Source organism: Mustela nivalis (assembly GCF_964662115.1).
Source record: "Mustela nivalis genome assembly, chromosome: 14".
Taxonomy (NCBI): Eukaryota; Metazoa; Chordata; class Mammalia; order Carnivora; family Mustelidae; genus Mustela; species Mustela nivalis.
In genome coordinates this window covers 68,422,034-68,445,450 of record NC_139033.1, presented here as the reverse complement: position 1 = coordinate 68,445,450, position 23,417 = coordinate 68,422,034, and the positions used below count along the sequence as shown (strand labels likewise).

Here is a 23,417-nt window from a genome sequence, read left to right as displayed (position 1 = left end):
ATTCCTTCCTCTCAAGAAAATGGAACCATATTTTGCCTGGAAACTTCTAGAGTCTCATCAACTAGAAAACGGTTCAACCCACAAAGAGAAAAGAGGAAGAAACCACAATAAGAAAGTCTAAATAAGTAAGAAAAGCAATGCTCATGTTAGAAATCTATGGGAAAATCTAGCTTACAATTTTTGAGGAAGAAATGAAAAGGGAATGTTGAAGAAAGACTCCATCAAAGTTTCTGCTCCTACACAGCATGCTCAAATAGCAGTACGCTACCTTAAGAATTTAAAAAAGGAATGTTGTTTCTCTAGAATTGCCCATTCTGAGTACCCAGATTCTCCCTGTAGTAGTTTGGGTTGGGGTTGTTGTTCCTTACTTTCAAGGACCTTTTGGTCTTTACATTTGCAAAAGCTCAAAGTTCATTCCAAGTCTAACCTTTATTTTTTTCTTTTTTAAAGATTTTATTTATTTATTTGACAGAAAGAGAGATCACAAGTAGGCAGAGAGGCAGGGAGAGAAAGAGGAGGAAGCAGGCTTCCTGCTGAGCAGAGAGCCCAATGGGGGGGATCATGACCTGAGCCAAAGGCAGAGGCTTTAACCCACTGAGCCACCCAGGTGCCCCAAAGTCTAGCCTTTAAATACAGCTGCTCATTTGATTTGTTAACCCAGGTAATATCTTCTATTCTCTTAGCCCTGTGTTCTTCTATGCCCTCTAACTAGGGAGTTCAGAGTTGGAACTTTAGTTACTGTTTCCCTCAGTTCTCTCTCTCTCTCTAACTATATTCTGGGGTCAAAGGAGATGGATTTATTTTGCTCCGTTTGGAAGGAAGAATCATTTTCTTGTTGTAATTCAAGTTAAAAATGGAGTTCCACACTGCATAATGCATCAAAATTACATCCCCCATCCTCTGCCCCACTCCCTCACACACATTCTAGAAAAACTACTCAGCACTGGAACTCAGAGCAGATGCAACCAACACAGTTGAATAAACCAAGGAGGGACAACCACAGCAGGTGATAAAACTAAGTTTTAAACCCAAGAAGGATTTGACTAGTTGGAGGAGAGGAGAATGGCATTCTAGAGGAAGTAAAGATTATGCAAAAGTTATTAGACATAAAAGGAACTGAGAGTACCTCAGTCTGACTGCAGAGTATGTGCTTATAAGAAGAAGCAAGATGAGAGAAGTGTAATAATGACTTTGGAGTCAAAAACACTCCAGTTCAAACTTTAGCTGTTGTAAAGATTTACGTTCTCAGTCTTGGTTTCCTCATTTGCATACAATATTTCAAAAAGGAATAAATGAGATCATATATATATAATATGAAAGAAAATATCATAAGTATGCTCAGCATATAGTAACTAAGTATTAATATTTATATATAATATAGTAACTAAGTACTAATATTCATATATATTTCTAAGGAATATATATGACTATTGTACCTTTTGCACAAGGCTGACAGATTAGTCAGGGCCACATTATTAATAGTTTTGAATGTGGAGCTAATTCAACCAGGTCTTGAAAGCTATTTGGAGTCACTGACGGATTTTTAGCTGGGAATGGATTGATCAGGTTTCTGTTTTCATTAGGGCAGACATTCAAGTACAAGGCAGTGTGCTAAGCACTGTGGGGAAAGTGTTCCAATAAAAATGCTATCTAGATTCCCTATGTTCATTGCCATCGACACTGACAATTTACTGGAGGTCTAACTTCAAAACAGGAAACTCCTTGCTATTTTCCATTTACAAAGTGGGTGGAAGGAAGTCGGCTGGCATTGGGTGAAGACACATTGTAGCGGAAAGTCTAACCAAGCTGCAGAGACATCCAGCAAGCTGTGGAGACCTTCTCCAGCCCTGAAGGATTTAATGTGGTTCATTTTCCTCTACGAGGTACTCGTGAATAGAACAATGCTAGTGAGAAAATCACAAAACCTCATGCAACAATCATAACTTTGTAATTGCTCCTGTACAGATACATATCACTTATTTTTTAAACTGGCCCTAGAGGAACTCCTTGAAAGAAAAACACCATCAAGGTGAGCCTGAAACTGCTAGATGCTCAGGACTAACAAGAATCAAGTATTCTAAGGCAGCACTAGTCCATCATTCTCTCTAATAACTTACTTAAAATTTGCATTGACTAAGGCAGTTGAAGATCTGGACCAGAATCCACTTTGGGCAGAAATACATCTAAATACAAAAAGTTCACTTCTTTTGGTCTCAGTTTTTTCACTACAGGACTACAGGGGAAATATTTCCATGCAAATGCTGACCTCTTGTGGTCAAAACCAGTTACTTCAAAGAAAGTACCCAATGGAATTTAAGATAATGGGTTATTATGGATAGAAAGAGGCAAAAGCAAGTTAAATGATCATATTTTAAGGCCAAAAAAAAAAAAAAAACCCCACCAAAAAAAAAACACAAAAACCAAAAAACACCCTTCATCCACAAAATGCTTTTTCCTTGGAGATGCACAGAACTTTCTTTCTTCCACAGTATTTCTCATTTTGTCTATTATATTCCTATTGAAAATTATAAAACATGATCACTCCCACTAGGGAAAGAGATTTATTCCCACTGAAACAAGTACATGTAGTTCCTTCATTTTTCCTGCCTTACACACTCATTGACTATTTAAATTTTATTTAAATTTATTGAAATTATTAAATTCACTGATTGACATTTGGTATTTCTAGTCTTGCAGCATCACTAACAGTACAAGAAACATTATTATACACATCTCTTTGTATACATGTGTAGGAAATTCTCTTGTATTTATACCTCAGGTGGAATTATTGGATTGAAAGGTATTACATCTTCGATCCTTCTAGAGTGTCAAGTTCTTTTCCAAAGTGGTTGGACCAGATTACATTTCTATCGGTTGAATATACAAGCCCCACTTACTCACCAACAATTCATCAGGCTTTTTAACTTATGCTAATATGACAGATCAGAAAATAATAACAGCATTATTTTATGCATTTCCCTGATTCTTTGTGAGGTTAGCAGCTTTTCATGTTTCCTCTTCTCTATGAATTTCCTGTTTACATCTTTTGCCATTTTTAACTTGGTTGTTTGCCATTTTTTCATTGATTTTAAGGTTTTCAATACATGCTAGACATTAATTGTTCATCATATGAGTTGTAAATATCTTCTACCACTCTAAGTTCCATCTTTCCATTTTTATTATGATGTATTTGATGAGCTGAAATTAATTTTAAAGTAGCCAACATTATCAATTCTTCCTTTATGGTTTATGTTTTTTGTATTTTGAAAAATCTCTTCCAACTCTAAGGCATTTAGGATATTTTCTAAATAACTTTATTTTGCATTTTATAATATATCTTTAATTCACCTGGATTTTTCTATATAATAAAAGGGATCCATTTTTATTTTTTTCCACATCTGAATAACCAATTCTCACAGAATGATTTATCCCATTTCCATACACACTGTTAGTCACAGCATCTTATTAATGAGATACAACGAAACATTAAGTTTCTACTTATATGTGGGTCTGTTTGGAGGCTCCTGGATATAGTCTTTCATTACTCTATTTATCTTTTCCTAAACCATTACTACAGCATCTAATTTCTATGGCTATAATAAACTGATATCTGGTAGGGTAATTTTTAATTTTTTCCAGTGTTCCTGAGGAATAATTGACAAAAGTTGTATAAAGTATACAAGTCTTTCTTGTTTTTGTGTAGCTGACATACAATATGATATTCCTTTCAGGTATACTGCACAGTGATTCAACATTTAGATACATTATGAAGTGATCATCATGATAGATCTAATTGCCTTCTGTCACCATACAAATCTGTTACATATTATTAACTATATTCCCTATGCTGTACATTGAATCCCCTTGTCTTTATTCTATAACTAGAAGTTCGTACCTTTTCATCCTTTCCCATATTTCCTCCATTCTCCCACCCCTTCCCCTCTGGCAACCATCAGACTGTTCTCTGTATCTATGAATCCATTTCTGTTTTGTTTTAAATTTTTTTTTTAAGATTCTACATATAAGTGAAACCACAGGGTATTTGTCTTTCTTTGTTGATCTTACTTCACTTAGCTTAATACCCTCTAGGTCTATCCATATTGTCATAAATAGCAAGGTTTCATTCTTTTTAGTGGCTGAGTAATATTCCATCATATGTATGTGGGTATGTACACACACAGGCATCTTTTATATTCATCTACTGGTGAACACTTATCTATTGATGAACACATATCTTGACTATTGTAAATAATGTTGCAACGAACACAGAGGTGCGTATCTTTTTGAATTAGTGTTTGTTTTCTTCAGATAAATACCCAGCAGTAGAGTTTTGGATCATGTGGTAGTTCTATTTTTAATTTTTTGAGGTACCTCCATACTGTTGTCCACAGTGGCTGCACCATTTTGCATACCCCAACAGTGGACAAAGATTCCTGCCTCTCCACATCTTCACCAAGACTTGTTATCTTTTGACTCTTTGATAGCAGCCATTCTAACGAGTGTGAGGGGATATCACACTGAGGTTTTGTGTTGTTGTTATTGTTGTTGTTTTACAATTTATGTATGTATGTATGTATGTCAGAGAGAAATAGAGAGCACAAGCGGGAGGAGGGACAAAGCGAGAAAGAGAATCTCAAGCAAACTCTGCACTGAGCCTGGAGCCTGACATGAGGCTTGATCTCATGACCCTGAGATCATGACCTGAGCTAAAATCAAAAGTTATGCTTAACAGACTAAGCCACCCAGGCCCCTCACTACTGAGGTTTTGATTAGCACTTTCCTGATGAAAGGATGCTTAGGGATGTTAAAACACCTTTCCATGTACCTACTAACCATGTTTATGCTTCCTTTGGAGAAATGGCTGTTGAGGTTCTTTGCCCACTTTTTTAACTGGATTGTTTTTGTGTTTTTGCTGATGAGCTGAATTCCATATATAACCTGAATATTGACACCTTATCAGATGTATGGCTTGCAAATGCTTTCAGCTATTCCATAAGCTCTTTACTCTTGTTTCCTTTGCTGTCCGTCCAGAAGCTTTTTTTGTCTGATGCTCTCCTAATTTATTTTTGCTTTTCTTGCCAGTGGTTTGGAGTCCTATCCAAAAAAGTCATTGGTCACACAAATAGCAAGAAGCTCTTTCTTCCCTCCCCCATGCTCTTTCTTTCTAAGATAAATAATAAATAAATCTTTTTTTTTAAAGAAGCTTTTTCCTTATGCTTCCTTTTAGCTGTTTTATAGTTTTAGCTGTGGCATTTAGTCTTTAATCCATTTTGGTTAGTTTTTGTATATGGTATGAGATAAGGACCAGTTTCATCCTTCTATATATGAATATCCAGTTTTCCCAATGCTATTTATTGAAAAGATCATCCTTTCCCCCATCAGGATCATGTATCTTGGGAATCCCTGTTAAAGATCAGTTAACCACATATGCATAGATTCATTTGGGGGCTCTCTATTCTGTTCAGTTGGCCTATCTGACTGTTATAATGCCAATGCCATATTATTTTGTTTGCTGTAACTTTGCCATATATTTTGAAAACATATACTTCAGATCATACATGGGAAGCTCTCAAGGAGCTTGTGAACCAACAACTGGTAAGCCAGCCAGGAAACCAAAGACACAGGCCTTGGGAAAGAGGAATCCATAGGGAAAATCCCAAGTTGGCCACTGACCTCTCTGTGACTGGAGTATCCTATGCATCTGATGCTTGTGGACTGCCATGTGAGTACAGGAACACCATAAAAACACTGGCTGCTTTAACAAGCTTGTTTGAGAACCGAACATAGCACACTGTGGCAAAGAAGGGAAACATGGCTGCCACAGTGGGCTGGCCACCATGCCCAACTAAAGGCTGAAGCTCAAGTTAGACAGTTAGAAGAGCTAAGGTTAGAGAAGGGAGGTACAAGTGTCCACTGGTCTGCTAGCTTTGAGGCTGGGAGGAGACCAGGGTAATAAGTTGGAAACTATTTTATACAAGATTCTTTGGATAAAGCCTGATTCAGATTCTAAGAGGTAGAATCTCAGGGAAAGTAATGAGAAGGAAGAGGAAGATGTGGTGATTGATGAGGAAATAGACTCACGTCCAAGCCAACTGACCCCTAATATAAGGGAATATTTTAAATAGCAATTACCGGCAAACTCTTAGAAGAAAATATATATTATTTTTCTGTTCCTTGAGGTTGTAAATCTTTGAAAAGTAAACCCCAGGAAACAACCAAAACACTGCCCACAGAGTTAAAAATTTTAAAGAAGAGAGAGAGAGAGAATTTCAATACCAAAAGTACACTGGTACAAAATTAGAATTTGGTTTTCTCTCCACTAAAAGGACAAAGTTTTCTTAGATTTTTGGTCTGCTCTTAATAGGAACCTGTAAAAATGCTTTTCTTTAATGTAATCTGCCTTTAAAAAAAATCTGTGTTTTGCCTTTATCAGGTCTTTGAATACTTAAGGAAACAGAGTCTTCTCCATTAAGAGAGCTAAGTTTTTACAACTATAACTTTTTAGACGCTAAATCTCATGGTGAGTACTATCAAATAAGAAGAAGTGACACTAAAGTTTCTTTCTTATTTGTATGAAATTCCTAAAAATCTGTTAGGTCCTGATATAATGTCATTAGTCATAATTTTAAAATACATATCACAATAGTAACCAAAATTCCTTATCAATTACATTACAATGGACTCTCTTCAGATCTTTAACCTTGGCCATTTTTAAGTCTTTGTCATTTACAATTATTAACTGATGCTTTGACCAAAAGAATGTGTTCCTGTAAAAGTCCTTCATCTGCAAGATTTGTGGAAAAGACTTTTTTTTCTGATAACTAAGTTTAATTTGCACTCATATAGGAGGGACAAATAAACCTTTCAGGTTCAGAAAGAGGCAAGATGGAAGAGGAATAGTGGACTGAAATGACATCAGGTAGCAGGAGTTCAACTAGATAGTTATCAAACCATTCCAAACACTTACAAACTCAACAAGAGATAGAAGAGAAGAAGAGCAGCAATTCTAGAAACAGAAAATCAACCACTTTTTGAAATATAGGACATGTGGAGAAGTGAATCTGAAGTGATGGGAAGATAGACCATAGGGAGAGGGGCCGGATCCCTGCAAGCAGTGGAGCAGCAGAGCACAAAACCAGAACTTTTAGAAGTCTGCTCCACTGAGGGATGTCGCTCCAGAGGCTAAGCATAAGTGGAGCCCTCTCAGGGACAGTGTGGTCTCAGGACCCGTGGGGTCCACTGAAAGATTGGGGATGTCTGGTAGCAGAGCTCGAAGGTATCAGAGTGGGGAAGCCAACTACAGAGACAGAGCCCAGGAATGAGCTCTCAGCTCAGGGTTATCTTAAACTGTGATCCGCAGCACAGTCAGACCACGGCTCTTTGAGCAAGGACCCCACAAGTGGCAGATCCAGGGAGACTCACCTTCCTCTGGAGGCAGGAATCTGTTGGGTTTGGAAACTCCAAACAGGGCCATGCACCAGAGACCAAAACACTCGGTCACAGGCTGGGTGAGCCCAGAGCATAGCTGGAGACCAGGGAGACAGGAGAGATCGACCCCTTTTTCTGAGGGCACACTGAGGAGTGAGGCCCCGAGCTCTCGGCTCCTCCAGGCTGGAGATTGGGAGGCTGTCATTTTCATTCCCGGTCCTCCAGAGCTCTACAGAAAGCATTCAGGAAACATAACATTCGCAGAGTGAAATTGAGCAGATTACTTAGCCCAGCCCCTGGCAAGGGCGGTGCAATTCCACCTCAGGGCAAAGACATTTGAAAATCATTACAACAGGCCCCTCCGCCAAAGATCAGCAAGAACATCAGCCAAGACCAAGCAGACTGATCAATGAGAACAGTGGAACTCCAGAGATAGGGGAAAGCAGTGCATGGAATTCCTGCCTTCCTCCCCATGATCCTTTAGTCTTGCAAAGTTAAATTAAATTTTTAAATTTTTTTAATTGTATTTTTTTTCTTATTCTATTTTTTTAACTTTTCCTCTTTTAAGACTTTTTAAGTAGTTTATCTTAACAACACCTTTCTTTAAAAAAATCTTTTAAGGGGTGCCTGGGTGGTTCAGTGGGTTAAGCCTCTGCCTTTGGTTCAGGTCATGATCCCAGGGTCCTGGGATCAAGCCCTGCATCAGGCTCTCTGCTCAGTGGGGAGCCTGCTTCCCCTCTCTCTGTCTGCCTCTCTGCCTACTTGTGATCTCCATATGTCAAATAAATAAATAAATATTTTTTTTAAATCTTTTTAAACCTTCATTATTATAGTCATATTTTATCCTTCCTCATATTTAACCTTATTTTTTGTATACATATAGGGGGTTTTTTTCCTAAAAAATTTTGGGGTACAATTTCTTCTAATAGATCAAAATATACCCTAAATCTAGCCTAGGGCTTTGATCTAGTTTCCAGCCTGAACACATTCTTTCCTCTCCCTGCCCTCCACCTTTTTTTCTTCTTTCTTTTTCCAACTGTCTTATCAATTCCTTTTTTAGAATTTTTTAAAAAATTCTCATCTTTACAGTCATATTCTACCCTTTGGTCATGTTTACCCTTATTTTTGTATATATATATATAAGTTTTTCTTTCTTTAAAATTTTGGGAGGTAGTTTCTTCTAAGAGACCAAAATCAAAATCAAAATCAAGAGGGTGGCTCTGTTCTATTCACCAGTCTAATATATATATATATATATATATATATATATATATATATATTTTTTTTTTTTTTTTAATTTCTTTTTACCCCCAGTTTGGGGTCTCTTCTGATTTGGTTAGTGTACATTTTTCTGGGGTCTTTGCCACCCTTTTTGTACTTTATTCTATCATTCATATATTCTTATCTGGATAAAATGACAAAGCAAAAAAAAACTCACCACAAAAAGGAGGCAGTACCAATGGCTAGGGACCTAATCAAAACAGACATTGGTAATATGTCAGATCTAGAGTTTAGAATGACAATTCTCAAGGTGCTACCTGGGCTTGAAAAAGGCATGGAGGATATTAGACAAACCCTAGAGAAATAAAATCCCTTTCTGGAGAAATAAAAGAACTAAAATCTAACCAAGCTGAAATTTAAAAAAGGAATTAATGAAGTGCAATAAAAAATGGAGGCTCCTACTGCTAGGATAAATGAGTCAAAAGAGAGAATTACTGATATAGAAGACCAAGTGATGGGGAATAAAGAAGATGAGCAAAAGAGAGACAAACAACATTAGAATAATTGGGATTCCAGAAGAAGAAAAGAGGGGAGCAGAAGGTATATTGCAGAGAATTATTGGAGAGAATTTCCCTAATATGGCAAAGGGAACAAGCATAAAAATCCAGGAGGTGCAGAGAACCCCCCTCAAAATCAATAAGAATAGGTCCACACCCTGTCATCTAATAGTAAAATTTACAACTCTTAGGGACAAAGAGAAAATCCTAAAAGCAACCCAAGACAAGAAGTCTGTAACATACAATGGTAAAAATATTAGACTAGCAGCAGACTTCTCCACAGAGACCTGGCAGGCCAGAAAAAACTAGCATGATATATTCAGAGCACTAAATGAGAAAAATATGCAGCCAAGAATACTATATCCAGCTAGGCTATCATTGAAAATAGAAGGAGAGATAAAAAGCTTCCAGAACAAACGAAAATGAAAAGAATTTGCAAACTCCAAACCAGTCCTACAGGAAATATTGAAAGGGGTCCTCTAAGCAAAGAGTGAGCCCAAAAATAGTAGACCAGAAAGGACCAGAGACAATATACAGTAACAGTCAACTTACAGGCAAGACAATGGCAGTAAATTCATATCTTTCAATAGTTATCCTGAATGTCAATGGGCTCAATGCCCCAATCAAAAGACAAGAGTATCAGAATGGATTACAAAAACAAAACCCATCAATATGCTATCTTTAAGAAACTCATTTTAGACCCAAGACACCTCCAGATTAAAAGTGAGGGAGTGGAAAACCATTTACCATGCTAATGGACATCAAAAGTAAGCTGGGGTGGCAATCCTTATATCACATAAATTAGATTTTAAGCTAAAGACTATAATAAGAGATGAGGAAGGACACAATATCATACTCAAAGGGTCTGTCCAACAAGAAGATCTAACAATTTTAAGTGTCTCTGCCCCTAACATGGGAGCAGCCAACTATATAAACCAATTAATAATGAAACCCAAGAAACACATCGACAATAATACAATCATAGTAGGGGACTTTAACACCCCCCTCACTGAAATGGACATATCATCCAAGCAAAAGATCAGCAAGGAAATAAAGGTCTTAAATGGCATACTGGACTAGATGAACATCTCAGATATATTCAGAACATTCCATCCCAAAGCAACACAATTCACATTCTTCTCTAGTGCACATGGAACATTCTCCAGAATAGATCACATCCTGGTTCACAAATCAAGTCTTAACCAGTACCAAAAGACTGGGATCATTCCCTGAATATTTTCAGACTACAATGCTCAGAAGCTAGAATTCAATCACAAGAGGAAAGTTGGAAAGAACTCAAATATATGGAGGCTAAAGAGCATCCTACTAAAGAATGAATGTGCCAATCAGGAAATTAAAGAATTGAAAAAATTCATGGAAACAAATGATAATGAAAACACAACTGTTCAAAATCTGTGGGACACATCAAAAGCAGTCCTGAGAAGAAAGTATATAGTGATAGCCTTTCTCAAGAAACAAGAAAGGTCTCTAGTACACACCCTACATCTAGAGTAGCTGGAGAAAGAACATCAAAGAAACCCTAAACCCAGCAGGAGAGGATAAATAATAAAGATCAGAGCAGATATCAATAAAATAGAAACCAAAAGAACAGTAGAACAAATCAATGAAAGTAGGAGCTGGTTCTTTGAAAGAATTAATGAGATTGTTAAACCCCTCGCCAGACTTATCAAAAAGAAAAGAAAAAGGACCAAAATAAATAAAATCATGAATGATAGAGGAGAGATCACAACTAACACCAAAGAAATACAAACAATTATAAGAACATATTATAAACAACTACACATCAGCAAATTTGACAATCTGGAAAAAATAGATGCATTCCTAGAGACATATAAACTAACAAAACTGAACCAGGAAGAAATAGAAAACCTGAACAGACCCATAACCAGTAAGGAGATTGAAGCAGTCATCAAAAATCTCCCAACAAGAGCCCAGAGCCAGGCAGCTTTGCAGGAGAATTTTACCAAACATTTAAAGAATAATTGATGATGATGAACATTTTTTCATGTGTCTGATAGCCATTTGTATGTCTTGATTGGAAAAGTGTCTGTCCTGGGTATTTACCCCAAAGATACAGATGTCGTGAAAAGAAGGGCCATCTGTACCCCAATGTTTATAGCAGCAATGGCCATGGTCACCAAACTATGGAAAGAACCAAGATGCCCTTCAACGGACGAATGGATAAGGAAGATGTGGTCCATATACACTATGGAGTATTATGCCTCCATCAGAAAGGATGAATACCCAACTTTTGTAGCAACATGGACAGGACTGGAAGAGATTATGCTGAGTGAAATAAGTCAAGCAGAGAGAGTCAATTATCATATGGTTTCACTTATTTGTGGAGTATAGGTTTGAAGTGGCAGGGGTGTGGGAGGTTGGGGTACCAGGTGGTGGGTATTATAGAGGGCACGGATTGCATGGAGCACTGGGTGTGGTGAAAAAATAATGAATACTGTTTTTCTGAAAATAAATAAATTTAAAAATATATTTAAAAAAATAAAGAATAATTAATACCTATTCTCCTGAAACTGCTCCAAAAAATATAAATGGAAGGAAAACTAGCAAACTCATTTTATGAGGGCAGCATGACCTTGATCCCAAAACCAGACAAAGACCTCATCAAAAAGGGAAATTACAGACCTATAACCTTGATGAACGCAGATGTGAAAATTCTCATCAAAATACTAGCCAATAGGATCTAACAGCACATTAAAAGGATTATTTTTTTAATTTATTTATTTAACAGAAAGAGAGAACATAAGTAGGCAGAGAGGCAGGAAAAGAGAGAGAGAGAGAGGAGGAAGGAGGCTCCCCGCTGAGCAGAGAGCCTGACATGGGGCTCGATCCCAGGACCCTGGGATCACGACCTGAGCCGAAGGCAGAGGCTTTAACCCATTGAGCCACCCAGGCACCCCATTAAAAGGATTATTCACCACGACCAAGTAGGATTTATTCCTGGACTGCATGGTTGGTTCAACATACACAAATCAATCAATGTGATACAATGTGATACCATACATTAATAAAAGAAAGAACAAGAACCATATGATACTCTCAATAGATGCTGAAAAAGCATTTGATAAAGTACAGCATCCATTCCTAATCAAAACTCTTCACAGTGTAGGCATGGAGGGTACATTCCTCAATATCATCAAAGCCACCTATGAAAAACCCTCAGCAAATATCATTCTCAATGGGGAAAAACAGAGAGCTTTTCCCCTAAGGTCAGAAACACAGCAGGAATGTCCACTATCACCAATGCTATTCAACATAGTACTAGAAGTCCTAGCCTCAGCAGTCAGACAACAACAACAACAACAAAAATTAAAGGCATCCAAATCAGCAAAGAAGAAGTTAAACTCTCACTCTTTGCAGATGATATGATACTTTATGTGGAAAACCCAAAAGACTCCACTACGAATCTGCTAGAACTTGTACAGGAATTCAGTAAAGTATCAGGATATAAAATCAATGTGCAGAAATCAGTTGCATTTCTACACACCAAGAGCAAGACAGAAGAAGAGAAATTAAGGAGTCAATCCCATTTACAATTGCACCCCAAACCATAATATACCTAGGAATAAACTTAACCAAAGAGGCAAAGAATCTGTACTCAGAAAACTATAATGTACTCATGAAAGAAACTGAGGAAGACACAAAGAAATGGAAAAACATTCCATGCTCATGGATGGAAAGAACAAATATTGTGAAAATGTCTATGCTACCTAAAGCAATCTACACATTTAATGCGATCCCTATCAAAATACCATCCATATTTTTCAAAGAAATGGAACAAATAATCCTTAAATTTATATAAAACCAGAAAAGACCTCGAATAGCCAGAGGAATGTTGAAAAAGAAAGCCAAAGTTGGTGGCATCATCATTCCAGACTTCAAGCTCTATTTCAAAGCTGTCATCATCAAAACAGTATGGTACTGGCACAAAAACAAACACATAGATCAATGGAACAGAATAGAGAGCCCAGAAGTGGACCCTCAACTCTATGGCCAACTAATCTTCGACATAGCAGGAAAGAAAGTCCAGTGGAAAAAAGACAGTCTCTTCAACAAATAGTGTTGGGAAAATTGGACAGCCACATGCAGAAAAATGAAACTAGACCATTTCCTTACACCACACACAAACATAGACTCAAAATGGATGAAATACCTCAATGTGAGACAGGAATCCATCAAAATCCTTGAGGAGCACACAGGCAGCAACCTCTTCTTCCTCAGTCACAGCAACTTCTTCCTAGAAACATCACCAAAGGCAAAGGAAGCAAGGGCAAAAATGAACTATTGGGAGTTCATCAAGATCAAAAGCTTTTGCACAGCAAAGGAAACAGTCAAAAAAATCAAAAGACAACTGACAGAATGGGAGAAGATATTTGCAAATGACATATCAGATAAAGGGCTAGTATCCAAAATCTATAAAGAACTTATCAAACTCAACCTCCAAAGAACAAATAACATAATCAAGAAATGGGCAGAGGACATGAACAGACATTTCTGCAAAGAAGACATCCAGATGGCCAACAGACACATGAAAAAATGCTCCACATCACTCATCATCAGGTAAATACAAATCAAAACCACAATGAGATACCACCTCACACCAGTCACAATGGCTAAAATTAACAAGTCAGGAAACAACAGATATTGGAGAGGATATGGAGAAAGGGGAATCCTCCTACACTGTTGGTGGGAATGCAAGCTGGTGCAACCACTCTGTAAAACAGCATGGAGGCTCCTCAAAATGTTGAAAATAGAACTGCCCTATAACCCAGCAATCACACTACTGGGTATTTACCCTAAAGATACAAATGTAGTGATCCAAAGAGGCACGTGCACCCGAATGTCTATAGCAGCAATGTCCACAATAGCCAAACTATGGAAAGAACCTAGATGTCCATCAACAGATGAATGGATAAAGAAGAGGTAGAATATATATACAATTGAATATTATGCAGCCATCAAAAGAAATGAACTCTTGCCATTTGCAATGACGTGGATGGAACTAGAGGGTATTATGCTGAGCAAAATAAGTCAATCAGAGAAAGACAATTATCATATGATCTCCCTGATATGAGGAATTTGAGAGGCAGAGTGGGGGATTCAGGGGGGTGGGTAGGGAAGGAAAAAAATGAACCAAGATGGGATCGTGAGGGAAACAAACCATAAGAGACTCTTAATCTCACAAAATAAACTGAGGGTTGCCGGCGGGGTCGGTGGGTAGGGATAGGGTTCCTGGGTTATGGACATTGGGGAGGGTATGTGCTATGGTGAGGCTGTGAAATGTATAAACCTGGTGATTCACAGACCTGTACCCCTGGGGCTAATAATACATTATAGGTTTATTAAAATTTTTTTTAATTATTAAAAAAGAGACTATCTGGATGATAAATGTGAATGAACCCAGTTAAGGCCTTTATATAAATTTTAAGATCTGGTGGCCAAGTATGGAGATCTACTCTTCTTGCTGCCATCCAAATCAAACTTCATATAGAAGTTCCCTTGCCTATTAAACCTGCCACCTACCAATCTGGAGTGGCCTGCTTATTTCTTCAGTCTTTTCTGCCCTCCTTCTGTGGGGGTCGGTTTCAGATTACAACTGGCAAGCTACGGAGGAGCTCCTGACCAAGCCAGCATCTTTGTCTTGTTCTTGAGCTTAGAGGAAGAGCTATCATCTTTTCACCATTAGGTATGATAACTGTGGGCTTTACATATACAACCTTTATTATGTTGAGGTAAATTCTTTCCATACCTAATTTATTGAGCGTTTTTATCATGAAAGGATATTGAATTTTTGACTGTCAAATGTTTTTTCTGCATCTATTGAAATTATCATGTGATGTTATCCTTCATTCCATTAAGGTGGTATATTTATTACATTTATTCATTTGCATGTATTGAACTACCCTTGCATCCCAGGAATAAATTCCACTTGGTCGTGGTGTATAATAATTTTAGTGCTATTGAATTTGGTTTGTATTTTATGGCAGATTTTTGTATCTGTCTTCATTAAGGATATTGACCTTTAGTTTCCTTTCTTGTGGATCTTCTCTGGTTTTAGTATCAAGGTAATGTTGGTCTCATTTGGAAGCGTTCCCTCCTCTTCAATTATTTGGAAGAATTTGAGGATTGGCATTAATTCTTTAAATGTTTGGTAAAATTCACCAGTAAAACCATCTGGTCCTGGGCTTTTGCTTATTGGGAGGTTTTTTGATTATGGATTTAATCTCCTTCCTAGACTTTATTTCTTCATGATTCATTCTTGGTAAGTTTCATGTTTCTAGTAAGTCACTCATTTTTTTTTTAATTTTATTTATTTATTTGACAGACAGAGATCACAAGTAGGCAGAGAGGCAGGCAGAGAGAGAGAGAGAGGAAGGACAGCAGGCTCCCTGTTGAGCAGAGAGCCCTGATGCGGGGCTCGATCCCAGGGCCCTGAGACCATGACCTGAGCCGAAGGCAGAGGCTTAACCTACTGAGCCATCCAGGCATCCCAATTCACTCATTTCTTATAGGTTATCAGGCTTGGTGTCTAACTGTTCATTAAAGTCTCATGATCCTTTTTATTTCTATGACATCGATTGCAATGTCTTCTCTTTCATTAATTTGATGTCAAGCCTTTTTAGTCTAGCTAAGGGTTTGTCAATTTTATCTCTTAAAAAAACCAACTCTTAGTTTCACTGATTTTTTTTTCCTATTGTTTTTCTATTCTCTATTTCACCTAATTTCCAAGTCATTCAAAGGTCCTCCTTTTCCACGGCACCTGGGTGGCTCAGTCTGTTATGCATCCGACTCTTGGTTTTGGCTCAAGTCATGATCTCAGGGTCCTGGGATAGGCCCTACCTTGGGCCACATGCTTGTCAGGGAGTCTGCCTGAGATTCTTTACCTCTTCTTCTGCTCCTTCTCCTACTCTCACTCTCTCAAACAAATAAAATCTTAAAAATCTTCCATTTCCAATTCCATTTACACCTTTCTCAAAAATCAAGTGGCCAACTGTCTGAGTCTATTTTTTGACTCTCTTCTGTTTCTCTGGTCTACTTTTTTATCCTTATTATTTTATTGACATCGTTACAATAGTTTTATAGAAAATCTCCAAATCTGGTCGTGTAGTTCCTACTCATGGTCAAATAAATAAACATTATCCTAGGTACGTTAAGATTATCCTAGGTACTTTAAATTCAAGATTATCCTAGGTACTTTAAATCTTTTGGATGTCTTTGTTAAAATCTGCTTACCAATTTCTACAAAATATTTGCTGGGATTTTTTATTAAGATTTTACTGAACCAATTCAACAACTGGTTAAATTGATCAATTTGGAAGACCATTTTGGAAAGAATTGATACTTTTTCAGTACTGAATCTTCAAATCAGCCACATTATTTGTCTTTTCATTTATTCATATCTTCTTTTTCTCAGCAATGTTTTAAAATTTTTACATTTTTTATTAAATTCATCCCTAGGTATTTGATGGGGTTTATGCTATTAAAAATGTGTTTTTTAAACTTTATTTTCCAAACTTTTAAGAATATTACAAAGAAAACTAGATTGATCTTATATCCTATAATCTTGCTAAACTCTCTTATTAGTACTAATATTCATTTTAATATACTTTTTAATACCTTTTAATTTCCTACATTTAAAAAATCATGCCATTTGCAGATAAAGACACCTGTATTTCTTCCTTTTGAATTCTTGTCTTTTGTCGTTGTTTTTTTGTGTTTGTTAATACATTGTCTAGGACCTTCATTATAATGTTGAATAAGAGTGATGATTATGAACATCATTATCTTCCAGATTTTAGGGGCAAAGATTTCCATATTTTGCTATTATTATGTTGGCTGAAGATTTTTTTTTAAAGATTTTATTTTTTTATTTGAACATGAGTAGGCAGAGAGGCAGGCAGAGAGAGAGGGAAGCAGGCTCCCTGCTGAGCAGAGAGCCCGATGTGGTGCTCAATCCAAGGACCCTGCGATCATGACCTGAGCCGAAGGCAGAGGCTTTAATCCACTGAACCACCCAGATGCTCCTAGCTGAAGATTTTTTTAAATACCTTTTATCAGACTGAACATTTTCTTTTTATTCCTAGTTTGTGGATTTTTAAAAAAATTATGAATGGATGTTGAGTTTTATTTATTGAAATGCTTATATATTTTCTCCTTTATTCTTTTTTAAGAATCCTCTCTTCTCACTGCATCTCTCCTTCCCAACTAACATCTTTTTCCTCCTCTTTCCATTTCCTATAGCCCAGCTTTCAGCACTGTTTCTGTGTGTTGGCCTCATTTGCTCTTTTGGCAGATGGGCTCAGTCCAAGTGATAAGGATGATGGCAACAGTAGCTCAAAATTCACCACAGCCCCTGAGGTGACAGAAATTGTACTGGACAGCCAGAAGGGCCAATGGATATCATCCCACTGGCTGTCTGGCATCCAAAGACCCTTTCCAATTGAAGGGAAATCCCAATTGGGGTTTACTACTGAAGCTGAAAGCAAGGAGGGCCAGGTATCACTTTTCCTCTTCTCTGGAAGCTAGAACTTGAACAGAAGAGCCACTCAGATACTCCCAGCCATGATCTCAGACCTAGAGGAAGAGGTGCAAAGTTTGAGGACTAGAGGTGATGCAGGACAGCTGCAGCACCATGATGTGGTGGTGAGTGCTCTGTGATGTGATGGCAAGTGTCTACCGACCACAGAAACCAGGAACAGAGCCAAACCACTGAAGGTGGCATTAGTAGGGGCATCTTAAGACTGATGGTATATATATTTTTTAAGATTTTATTTCTTTGAGAGAGAGAGCAAGCAGTAGCAGAAAGGAAGGGCAGAGGGAGAGGGAAAAGCAGTGCCTCCACCCCGCCCCAGCCAGGGAGCCCAACTTGGGATAGGGCTTAATCCCCGGACCCAAGATCAAAACCAAAGCTGAAGGCAGATGCTTAACCAACTCAGACACCCAGGTGCCCAAGACTGATGGTATGTCTTGCCCAAGACTGATGGTATGAGGCCTGCCCAAGCTTCATCTCTAGTCTTTGTTGTATTAACTTCTGGATACCCTTCCAAAAAATTACTTTATGAAACACTAACCAGAGTATGTTTCCCTGCTGTTTATAAAACTCTTAATGACAGACATATTTTCCAGACACAGAAGAAAAATTGTAAAGAGTTGCTACTAGCTAAGCCATCATACGCCCACCACTGTTTTGTCTGTTAAAAGAATGGGGTGAAGGGGGGGTGGGAATGGCAAGTCAAATGGGAAACGTAGGGGCTGAACAGCCCCTGCAATAGTTCTTAGAACTGAGCCATCTTGACCTTCATTTATAAACATGAATCCATAATGAAAAATCACCAGTAACATGAAGGAAATCAGATGCTCCACAGAGTGAAAGCATTGTGGTCAACGAAAGCAAAGGACTCTGAAACAATTAATGCAAATAATAGAGAACTTTCAAAACAAACTTTTGTGTGTTCAGTGAGATTCCAGAAGGCTAGAGTATACCATAGAGGAAAATGAAACTCCAGTGAAATACAAGGTCCTGAACAATCTGGCCCTGACCATGTCTCCAACCTCGTTGTCCACTGCTTTCCATCCTGCTCCCACGATGCTGCTTTTCGATTCTCAAATACGCTAACCTCCTTCCTAACACGAGGCCATTGTGCACACTGCTCCTTCTACCTGGGATGATCTTTCTTACCTTCCCCTTCCAAGTCCCACTCTCAAAAATACAACTAATGTCTTTCCATCCTTTAAGTTTTGGCTTTCATATGACTCCCTCAGAGAAGCCTTTTTTTTTTTTTTTTAAGATTATTTATTTATTTATTTATTTGAGAGAGAGACAGTGAGAGAGATCATGAGCGAGGAGAAGGTCAGAGAGAGAAGCAGACTCCTGGTGGAGCTGGGAGCCCGATGTGGGACTCGATCCCGGGACTCCAGGATCATGACCTGAGCCGAAGGCAGTCGTCTAACCAACTGAGCCACCCAGGCGTCCCAGAGAAGCCTTTTTTGACAACTCTATTTATATCCTGCTCAAGCACAATCTGCCTGAGTCTCACACTCCTTTGATTCTGAGTGACCATGGGCTAAGTTACTTCAGCGCCGTTCAAGCTCTTCACCTATAGACTGGGAATAATAAAGAGTAAACCTCCTAAGTTTGCTGGGAAAATTACGAGAGTTCACAGATGCAAAGCACTTAGAACTGGAGCACACAACCACACTCAGTAGATGCTATAATTCCCTGCATGGCATTTATCACACAGTGAAATTGTTACATTTTTATTTACTTTTTTAAAAAATCTGCTCTTCTGCAGCATCACAGCTCCATGAGGGCAATAACTCTGTTTTGTTCACAGTGCCTTGTTCATATTTACTTGTTGAGAATAAACAAATGAAAGTATTTTCCAAAAATGAATGAATAAAACATGATTATATGAGTACCCTAGGATACGGTTGTGGCCCTGGAAATGTTCCACTCAGATCTTTCTGCTGTAGGGAGCACACATGACTGACAGCCCTTGCTGCTAATATCTGGATCCACCACACTGGCATGGAGGCCAGACTTTCTGAGGGCTGCTTCTAGTCAATGACTGAGCATGGCAGAGGTCCTAGTGCAGGCTCATTCCAGAAAACTGCAACACTCTTCTGACAAGAAGTTTGACGTGAGGACTCCTCATCGGCAAAGTCAGACCTTTCCTGGAGCTGCACTTCACTCAGAAACTTCCTACCTATGCCTCCCTCCTTCCTTCTTTCCTTCCACAGGTATCAGTCCCACATTGTGGTCCAGAGGCTTTTCTGCCTGCCCCTGCTCCCTTCATAACAAATGCTTGCACGTTAATCCTGTGCTGGTGTCTGCTTCTTGGTAGACCCAAACTACCACAGTCAGAACCTTCCGAAGTGCACCCTGAGGTGAGAATTTGTGAGCAAATCATTTAACTGTTGTTGGGAGAAGCCAGTAAGGGAGGGAGAGAAAGAATCAGGACAAGAAAGGGGAACAAGTCAAACAATGGTACTATTTCATGCAAAATCTCTGCCTAACCCTGGAGGGAAGGTAGGCTTACCAGGGCAAGGAAGACATCCAATTCATCCATTTCTGTGACTTCTATTCTCAACTCAAATTATGCTCATCTGTGTGTTTCAACCAAGCTTACCACACAGGATTTTATAATGTACACTAGATAAGGACATTTACAGTACTTAAAATGTAATAAAATACTACATATATAATCAATAATATTGTATTTGTGCCTGGTGGATAGTAGGCACACAATAAATATGTATTGAATGACTAGTACAATACAAAATGCTTGAAAACTGCCAACACCCTATTAAAAAATAGAGTAGCCACATATAGTTTCCATATAATTCCTTTTTCCACAAAAATTAAGTCCCAAATATGTACAAAGTGCTATCCCTCTTCCATTTTTATACTTTACAGATCTACTCCTCTTCAAATGCAGGAATCTTTCTTTTTGCTCAACTTTTCCTCTCAAACATCAGTTCTGTTTCAATCCACTCAAGTTACAAATAGAAAAGGAAAGATGGCTAGCGTCCAGAACATGAACCAGCAAAAGTGGCAATCCAACATCCTCATGTAGCTGGTGAGCATTTCCTTAGGCCCAGACTAGAGGATAAAGAGAACAAAAGACTAAGCTATCTCCTTGGTCCTTTTCTGTCATCATCCCAACAGTAAATTGAATCCCAGTGAAAGTACACCAAAGAAAAGAAGGGGAATCATGATGTGAATGCTTCGAATTTATCTAAGCCACCAAGCCTACAATTCTCATTGGAGGGTATTTGCTAAGAGAGGCAGTCCCTGTTCCACCTTACCTCACTAAGAGAAACAGGTGCTCATTAACTATAAGTGAGATTGCTATGTGTCACCGGATATCTGCCCTTTGAGTGTTATTACATACTTTTGAAAACTCATAATGTTTTGTTATGACTATATGATCCACATCCTTAGTGGACTATAAGGAAATAATTTATGGGACAATAATTAGGCCTGTGGCTTGGTAATGATCCAAGAGTTAAGACTTGAGAAGAATACAGGCTCTGGAAATAAAGCTAGGCCCAATTCCCAAATTAATTTTCTCTAGCCATGTGAGCTACGACAGAGGAACCTCTTTCCTATTATATAATTACATGGAATATGGTTATAAAGAGTAGAAATACCACAAGAAATTGTCATAAAACTTGAGCATTATCTGTGATAATATAATATAGTGTAATGAGCATGAAACTTGAAATCAAAACTCCTGCGTAGTCTTATTTTGCTGACTGACTATCAAGAACCCTTAAGTTTGCTTCCTCATGGATGAATTAATTGTAGGATAATTGTATTACCCACCTCAAAATATCATATAGAGGATCAAATGCGGTAATACAGTCAAGTGCATTTGGAATTATAAAACATTTATTTACATGATCTAAATGCTACAATATTTTTACTATAGTGTTTTTTTTATCATAATGGAACTAATGGTTTATTTATTTTTAAATTTTTTATTTTTTATAAACATATATTTTTATTCCCAGGGGTACAGGTCTGAATCGCCAGGTTTACACACTTCACAGCATACTATAGTGGTTTTTGATGCATACCTTTCAAAAATGCATTCTCTACTTCTTGGCCTTATTGAATATAATCTTATTCTGAATTTTCAAGATCATACCAATGTTTTTGATGTTTCTGCCTTTTTTTTTTAAGCTATCTAGTGCTATAATGGTACATTTTTATTTATTTTTTTAAAGATCTTATTTATCTATTTGACAGAGATCACAAGCAGGCAGAGAGACAGGCAGAGAGAGGAGGAAGCAGGCTCCCTGCTGAGCAGAGAGCCCGATGCGGGGCTCGATCTCAGGACCCTGAGATCATGACCTGAGCTGAAGGCAGAGGCTTTAACCACTGAGTCACCCAGGTGCCCCAGTGGTACATTTTTATTTTTATTTTTATTTTTTTTTAATATTTTATTTATTTATTTGACAGAGATCACAAGTAGGCAGAGAGGCAGGCAGAGAGAGAGGAGGAAGCAGGCTCCCTGCTGAGCAGAGCCCGACGTGGGGCTCGATCCCAGGACCCTCAGATCATGACCTGAGCTGAAGGCAGAGGCTTTAACCCACTGAGCCACCCAGGCGCCCCCCAAATGGTACATTTTTAAAAACAGGTTTTCTTTTTAAATTTTCACTGTTGTACAATATACATAAAATTTAGTATTTTAATCATTTTTAAGTGTACAATTCAGTGGCATTAATTCAGATTGTTGTGTAATCATTATGACTATCCATCTTTAGAACTTTGTCATCATCCCAAGCTAAAATCTGCACCCATTAAACAGTAAGTCCCCATTGTCACCTGATTACTTTTTTCCCATACTCTTTCATCTGCTGTTGCTTCACTCATTAGCAGAAAAACATGTTCATTTCTCTCCACTCCAAAATTTACTGCCAGTAATAACTTGCTATAAAAGCTGTTTTTAAAAAAGATTTTTACTTATTTGACAGAGCACAAGCATGGGGAGCAGTAGGGAGAGGGAGAAGTAGGCTCTTTGCAGAGCAGGAAGCCCAATGCGGGGCTCAATTCCAGGACCCTGAAATCATGACCTGAGCCAAAAGGCAGACACTTAACCAAGTGAGCCATCCAGGCACACCCTATAAAAGCCAATTTTTTAAAAAAGATTTTATTTATTAATTTGACAGAGAGATCACAAGTAGGCAGAGAGGCAGGCAGAGAGAGCAGGGGTGGGGTGGTAAGAAGCAGGCTCTCCGTTGAGCAGAGAGCGTGATGTGGGGCTCGATCCCAGGACCCCCAGACCATGACCTGAGCTGAAGGCAGAGGCCTTAACCCACTGAGCCACCCAGGTGCCCCATAGAAGCCATTTTCAACCCCATAACATTCTTTGGCCTCCAACATTAATACAATTGAGTTTCAGCTGGACTCTTCAGCCCTCTTTCCATGCAGAACCCAATATTACAGTCAAAATGAATGGCTGTCTTTCACTGTACCTTCTCTCTTCCACACTTCTACTCATACCATTCCTTCCACTGGGAAGCTTTCTCCTATTTATTCTTTGCTACTCCCACCTACGTCTATTGGAATCCTTCAAGGTCCAATTCATCCAGTCTATCTTCTCTGCAAAGCCTCCTTGACCACTACATATGGTATTGATTCTCTCTTTTGATCACTTACAGGAG

The 23,417-nt window shown here is 38.3% G+C and overlaps 1 long non-coding RNA gene across 4 annotated transcripts in view; it reads right to left on the bottom strand.

The window, feature by feature from the left end:
• The window catches only part of LOC309847892, an 84,940-nt gene that overhangs the window by 60,081 nt on the left and 1,442 nt on the right, over positions 1-23,417 (bottom strand). The window lies entirely within an intron of this gene.